Source organism: Fukomys damarensis, unplaced genomic scaffold (assembly GCF_012274545.1).
Source record: "Fukomys damarensis isolate Sample0158 unplaced genomic scaffold, DMR_v1.0_HiC HiC_scaffold_37, whole genome shotgun sequence".
In the NCBI taxonomy this organism is placed as follows: domain Eukaryota; kingdom Metazoa; phylum Chordata; class Mammalia; order Rodentia; family Bathyergidae; genus Fukomys; species Fukomys damarensis.
This window is the reverse complement of record NW_022900949.1, coordinates 30,448,695-30,456,113: the sequence shown is the minus strand read 5'-3', so window position 1 is coordinate 30,456,113 and position 7,419 is coordinate 30,448,695. Positions and strand designations below refer to the sequence as shown.

The following is a 7,419-nucleotide window of genomic DNA, read 5'->3' as shown; positions in this document are numbered from 1 at the left end:
TGAGTTTTCGATTTATTCCTAATGACATATATCATATCAAGAAGAGTAAATTGTGAATGGATCTCTTGTTCTTCCTCCTTCCCATACGCAGAGTACTCACCACAGTTCAGCTTCTGTGGTCATTCTTTTTCCAGGGTGCAAGAGAAAGGACCACGTTGGGCTGAGTGCATACGTATGTCCCCCTGGGGATTCAAGTCCCAAAAGTCTGGGCTTAATGCTGCACAATCAGTCCTGCAGTTAGATAAAGAAAGAAGTGCCTTGGTGGCATGCAGGAGATGCCCCCGTTCCCAGGAGACTCAGGCTCGACACCAGGACAGAAGGAGCTGGGCAGTCTTGTGGCAGAAAGACATTAAAGGCTACAAACCAGAATCCCTGAGAACTTCGGGCAGCAGCCTGACTGGCCTGGTCCGAAGTGAGGCAGGGACAGCTTTCCTGAGAACAGACATAGAATGGGCGGCTTTGAGAACAACAGATTGGACATGGGACGCACACCTGTAATCCCAGCACTTTGGGAGGCTGAAGCAATAGCACTGAGACCTCAAGCCTGGCTTGGGTAACTCAGTGACTTAGCAAGACTCTGTCCCAGGAACAAAACTTTAAATAGGGCTGGGGATGTAGCTCAGTGCAAAGGCCCTGGATTCAGTTCCCAGTTATCACAAAGCTGAGGGGCAAGGGAGGAGCACTCCTAGCTAGGAGCTTCCTCAGGGTCCTGGGAGACTGAAAGAAGGCTAGTGTGACTGGGCACTGGATAGGGAAGACAGGGGACACAGGCAAGGACTTTCCGGACATAGTCTGGTCCTCTCCTTTCTCTTCTCCAGCACTCACAGATGCCCAGTGTTGACTCAGTCTCCCCAGGAGGCAGCACAGTGAACAAATAAAAACAAACTCAGGAAATCCTGAAGCGCCCCCAGGGTGTCCAGACACAGTGGTTCTGCAGTCCTTCGAGAAGACAGGGTAGAGAGAAGCATTTGCAAAGAAAGCCATTACCACCGTCTACGCAGGGAGAGGGACTCCAGGTGAGGCTGTGGGGAACCTGGCCTGGAACAGTCATTTACATCTCACAGCTCCTGAGGCCTCGGAAATGAGAAGCAGTCATTAGCACAGCTAGCAGCCCTCAACCTTCCTTTTTGATAATAACGGTGTCACCAGAGGATGGAAAATTACCCTGACGTCTCTATATCTCCAAATCGCACTTCAGAGGCAGGCTGTGTAAGGCAAACAGACCTGAGTGAGAAGCTCCCGGCTAGACTTGCAAGTCCAGGACTAATAAATAACCCTAAAATATACAATCTGAAGCAGCTTTGTTCTATGGCACATGGCTTCTGCCCTAGGAAGGGCCATGAATTGCAGGGCCTGACAGGTGGGGTCAAGAGAGCTGGCAGTGGCTGCCGGGAGCTTCGAGGACCTGCACATTAACCCCTGGTGGTGGCTTCGTAACAAGCAAGCCTGCTGAGATGGAGTCTGAGCTCCAGGAAGAGGCAGGGCTGGCCAGTCTTCCAAGCCTGAAAGCCTCAACCCCAGAGACCACGGGGAACCATCCTGGTAGGCGAGGGAATGCTGCAATTCCTAGGATGAAGGAGACAAACAAGATCTTCAGTGGTGATTGAAAATGCTCATTAGGAGACAGAAAGCACAGCATTAAGTGAGCCCAATTGAAAGGTGTGAGATTTTCATATGTTCACATTTTCATGTGTTTTTCTTTCTCAGTCAAAAACACTCTCAGATCTGCCAGAGCACTTTTGCAATCATTTATAAATTGGTCTGCCGGGTATCTATGCTCAAGTTAAATGACTAGAAGCAAAAATCAATAACTCATCGCTGCCGAGGGGGTGGGCATCCAAGCGCAAAACAAGATTCAGATCACCAATAAAAGGACGCAAGGATGTCAAGCTCCTGTGATGGAAAATACTTCATCAAAAGGTGACAGATGGCAGGCTAAAGAGTGAATACAAGTAAACCCACCCAAAGCTGCTGTAGATGTTGGAGTTTCTTTAATATATCACACTTTGTCGGGGACTGCTGATAAGAATGACATCAAGTAAGATGACCAAGGATAAACTGGTCCAGTTTTAGACAATGGCAGCAACAAATTATGATGGAAATAATAAAATACATGCAAAATGAATAATGAAGAAAGCACATGAAACAATTTGGACACAGGAAATGTATAGAGTAAGGTACAAAATAGCCTAGGAAAGGCATTGCATTTGAGAGTTAGGGGTGTGCTGTATGGCAGTCAGTAATTATCAGCATTTATCAGATGTTAATTATGTGCCAGTACTACTGTAGGTGGGCTGTTTGTCAGTTTTACTTCTCTGAGAGAGAGAGAGAGAGAGAGAGAGAGAGAGAGTGTGTGTGTGTGTGTGTGTGTGTGTGTGTGTACAGGTGGTTTCTGTGAATTCTCAAGGAGCTTTAGGAAGTATGAAATTATAATCCTCATTTTATAGATGAGGAAACTGGCATGGAGAGGTTAACTATCTTACCTCAGGTCACACAGCAAATCAGAGCTGGGATCCCAGCCTACGTTTGAGAGCTACTGCTTTTGGTTTTTTGTTGTTGTCGTTGTTGTTGTTGTTGTTGTTGTTGTTGTTTTTTAATCTATCCATGGGGCTAGGAGAAAGGGGGTTTCAGGGGGGAACTGGTTGATGTTCCTGTATAACAAGAAAGAAATAGCAGGATAGCTTTCCTCAAGTTAACTTTTTCTCCCTGGAAAAGCAGAAAACAAAGGCTGTTTTAGGAATGGCACCACCATGGGCCTTTTCTTTCCCTTCAGTGCCGTTTTAGAGATTTCAAGCATTTGGCTGGAACTTCAAAAAGGATCCTGGGTTTTCTCTAAATACAGTTATATTTAGCTAGATAAATAGAAAAACATAAATTGGAGAGCAAGAACAATCAATTTCCCATGTTTTTCTCAATCTCCAGTAGGAAAAAGAAATTCAGCAAAGTAGTCATTTAAAATATTTTAAAATAATTATACAGCAACAAGCCAAAAAGCCCAACATTCTGTACTTTTTCAAGATATTCTGACTTCTTTTGCATTTCTTCCTCCGGAAATAGTAAACCATTCTCTCTTTTAGAAAAACACTCCTCAAGCCCCTGTCGACCCCTCTCAGCAAATTCTCAGGATCCTATGAAACACTTTTCTCAAAATTGTGAAGGCTGATGATCAGGTCCTTAAGAATAAACTACCACTGTGTTTTCTTCTTGGCTCTGTTCTCATGGGCACCGATGTCTTCTTTTTCTTCACAAATGAATACAGGCATCGGATTCTCTTCCCAAATAACAAAAGAATTGTTTCCTTGTTTTATTTTACAAGAAATCACTGGAGTGATTGTCCATACAACTCAGGACCGCAGATCCCCCCATGGACGCCAGTGGCCTTATTTCCGATGTGCTTAATGGCCTCACTGGCTTTTCACGGCCCTTTTGCTACCCAGATCTGTTTGGCAGTGGACGAGGGAATTAAGGCAATTAATTGGGTTTGGATGCTACAGACCTCGTGTTCTGGGAGCCAGCAGAGGGTGGTGAGCTTGGCAGGGAGGAAGGGGGGTCTCCGGGAGGGGGAAAGATGATTAGGCGGCTTTAGAAGAAGACGCTGACAGAGAGCCTGCTGCTCAGGGGGCCAGGTGTGAATTGGATGGCGGCACGGAGAAGCCAGGCCTGCCAACCAGGCCCGCCTTGCTCAGTGCCCCCCAGATACAGCTTGTGCCTCCCTCCTGAGATCAAAGCACATTCCTTCCTCCTCCAAGTCTTTCTTTCCCCTCTTTCTTTAGTCAGCCAGAAAACCTTTGCTTCCACTCCACACCCGCCCATCTTCTCTTACCTCCTAGCTCCTCCATCTCTGTCTCTTTCTCTCCCATCTTCCTTTTGTTGCTAATGTTTTATAGGATGCACTCCATTTGGCCGCATCCTCGCTCCGGGGAATTAATGTGCAGTCCTTTGTTCTCTGAAGCTGTTTCTGTTTCCAAAAGACAAAAAACCTACTTTGTGCTATGTTTTCACGTGTGACTAATGATAACAGAACAGTTATAGGTTGGGCATTTGTATTCTTAGAAAGCTAAAATTAGTGCCATTTTTAACATAACAATTGCATTAGCATAAATTGTTTGCTTCTAAAACATAACATGTGAAAGCAAATTAGATGGCTTAAATTATAGATGTCCACTGACTACTAAACCTTTAGGTAGTAGAGACTAGTCATTCTCTCTCCAAAATATGGCACTATTTCTGTTGCCTGAATGTTTTTAAGGTGACTTCCTCTGCCTTCCAGGAATGAGAGATAGCCAAGTGGAAAGAAACAGCAGATTATTCCAGCTCATTCTTGTCCCCTAATCCCATTTCTGATCCTTTCTTTTCGTGTTGATGTTCTCTTGACATTTTTGACATAACAATTAATATTAATGTTTTAGTTTTCTCTTACTGTGACAAAGTGCCTGAGATATTTAAAAAGAGGAAGGTTTTGGCTGAGTTTCAGAGAACTCAGCCCATGGTTGCTTGGCCCTATGGCTTTGGGGTCTGCGGCAAGGCAGTGAATCACGGCAGTAGTACTCGGCCGAAGTGGGTGTTAGAGCTCACAGCAGCTGGGAGGCAGAGAGAGGAGGAGGCTGGTCCTCATACCTCTTCAAGAGACCTCACTTCCTCACTTCAATATAGTTGAGCCATCAGAAAATTGTTTCAATGTCCAGTTTCTGCTATTGTGCTGCCATTAACATGATGCTAATGAAATGTAATAAAATGTGGCTCAGAAAGGAAAGCCAACTGCTCTGAAACTTCAATTAATATGATTAAGACAGAGCTTTATACAATAAACTTGCATCTGATGCACACTCCACACTTTATGGATTATTACAGCAGCCCCACCTCCCAGTAGCGCCTACCTAGGGGACGACGCCTTTAACTCACGGGCCTTCGGGGTGATTAGTCATATTTTGAGGACTGTGGGTTTCTCTAGGTGCAGTGGCTTTGGGTGACAGTTTTGCCCACCTGGGAGGCTAAGGTCTGGTGACCTAGAAGCCACAGAAGAAAAGAAAGAATTAGGAAGGAAGGAAGGAAAGGGGGGAGGAGCGAAGGAAGGAGAGAAAGTAAGAAAGAGGGAGAGACGAGGGGGCAGAGGGAGAGGAAAGGAGAAAGAGAAAGAAGGAAGAAGCAAAAAAAAAAGATTTCTAAAAGAAGGAAGGTAAAAGAGGGAGGGGAGAACACAGAATGGGTGGGTGGTAGACACATAGGAGAGAGTGTGGTAACTAGATGGGGTATCAGGATGGAGTGCAGCAAATAAATCACCAGCGTGGATGGCAGACAGGTGGATAGGTGGATAGCTGGGTGGTGGAGGTGAACAAACTCTGGCAGTCAAATCAGGTCGTGTGAGAAGCACTGTCAGAAGCTTAGCTAATTTCCAAATAAACGAGTGCCTGTTCCGGGCAAGACAAAAAGCGGTTGATATTTTTGTGACAGAAGGTAGGAGATGTGGCCTGTGTCTTCTGAGAGCTAATTTGGAAATAAGACAACATGTAAGTAGCAATGCACATTCAATAAAACATGAAATTGTATGGCGTGGTTGCTCAGAGATAACTTGGGAATTCTGAAGTGGGAATGGGCCCGTGGAGGGGGAGGATGGAGGAAGCTGGACCTGGGCAGGAGCTCCAGGGACAAGTCAGGATCCACAAGCGGGGAGCAAGGGGCAGTTCTAGGGAATGCGTGAACAGTGGTGCAGAGTCCTCTCTTTTCCTGATGGCCTCTGATCCCTCAGCAGCTCTCGGGGAGAGGCAGCGCAGCTTCGTTTCTTCTCCAGTTGCACACTCAGCACCCCCAGGGCAGTAACTTGCACAAACGATGAGTTCGATTTAAAAAAGTGAAGCAATTCATGAGTTGAGTGAGTAAAGTGAAGAGTTATTCCCAAAGTCCCACATGCCCCCACTTGGGATTTCTGATGTGAAATGACATCCGACTCCATCCTCACATAGATTATATTATATTAGATTCCTCCTGCGTAAAAGAGCCCTGGCAGCAAGTTCATGGTAGGCATTGGTAGTGGGATGATGAAAGAAAATTTCTCCTTTAGCAATAATGAAGACAAATCAGCTTCTTTACATTTTCCCACCAGGAGCCCTTTCATATTTGAAATGAAAAGAAAAGGGCCAAAGGGGGAAACGGAGCCATGCTTTGACACAATCTTGATTAAATAGCTTCCCTCCCTGCTTTTTAGAAAAATCAAATCTGGTAATATTTTGCCCAGGGATGGTTCTTCAGGAGGATAATAACAAATCACTCCACTGGCTTTAGCCTGGTGACTAGCATCCTGCAAGAATTTAATGAGCAGATGAGCCATATCAGCACTTTAGAGACTCCAGCTGGTGTTCTTTGAACGAAGAGGAAGCTGGGCTGCTCGTGCCTTGTCTCCGGAGGTGAGCCGTCCTGGGCAATGGGTGGCTTGAGGTGTTTGCTAATGACTTCATGCTTTCTTGACTAGTCGAACCCTGCATTCCCCCAAAGCCCATCTGTTCTCTAATGTGCTTCTGAGAACGTCTATTCCAAGGCTGGAGAGATAACTGAGAAGATAATGGACAAAACAGAAGAAATGACAGTGTCCCCATGAGATGGTGCCCGCCCCAGGACCCTAGCATGTACTATTCCCTTTGATGAGAAGGCTCTGCCCAGTTCTGCTCCTCCCTCAGGTATCTACTTAGTGTCACCCCAAGAGAGGCTTTCCCAGGCCACTCTAGTCACGCTAACTCCCTGTTTTATTTTTGCAGCAGCACTTGTTACCACGTGACACAGATAGGTGTCTGTTGTCAGTCACCTCCCTGAGAACAGAACCATGTCACGTGTCAGTCCTGTTCACTATCACTCAAGGCTAGAGCCGTGAGTGTATGGCCCATCAAATGCACTGAGTACTTCCTTAAGGAAGGAGGAGGCACCTTTACTGGGGGTTTGCTTTGAATATTTAAAACTCCTTAGAGAGCTCAATTGAAAGCAAGAGTCTGACACTAGAGTTGGCAATTGGTGAAAGCCTGCTGTGTGCGGCATTTTATTTGCCACCTTACATGCATCAGCTCATGACACAATGATTGTCGATGTCATCTTTTTTTGGTGAGCAAACTAATGATGTCAGTTGCTGTGCTTTGCCTTGTAGGAAAACCACATCACACCAGGGAGTTATGTTAATGCCATTCCCTCGGCAGCCTTGATCACACCGAGCAAAACACATGAGTTGCACAATGATTACAGCAATGATGATGATAAGCTAGGGTCTCTCCCAAGTACCTAACCTGTGTTAATTCATCCAATTTTTACCAGTGTAAAAATACTGCTGTTATCTTCATTTTATAGATAAGGGAAATGAGCCAGAGAGAAAGTCAAGTAACTTAGTCAAGGTCATACAGACACTAAGTGTCATGGTCTAACTCCAGGGAGGAATAGAAG

General features: G+C 45.5%; 1 long non-coding RNA gene across 1 annotated transcript; it reads right to left on the bottom strand.

The window, feature by feature from the left end:
- Positions 1–1,368: 1,368 nt before the first annotated feature.
- On the bottom strand, positions 1,369–3,953 carry LOC104857391. Its single transcript, XR_004515625.1, has 3 exons — positions 3,824–3,953; positions 2,484–2,706; positions 1,369–1,566 (listed from the first exon to the last, which is right to left on the bottom strand). It is a non-coding gene; the product is annotated as an uncharacterized LOC104857391 (long non-coding RNA).
- Positions 3,954–7,419: the final 3,466 nt, after the last annotated feature.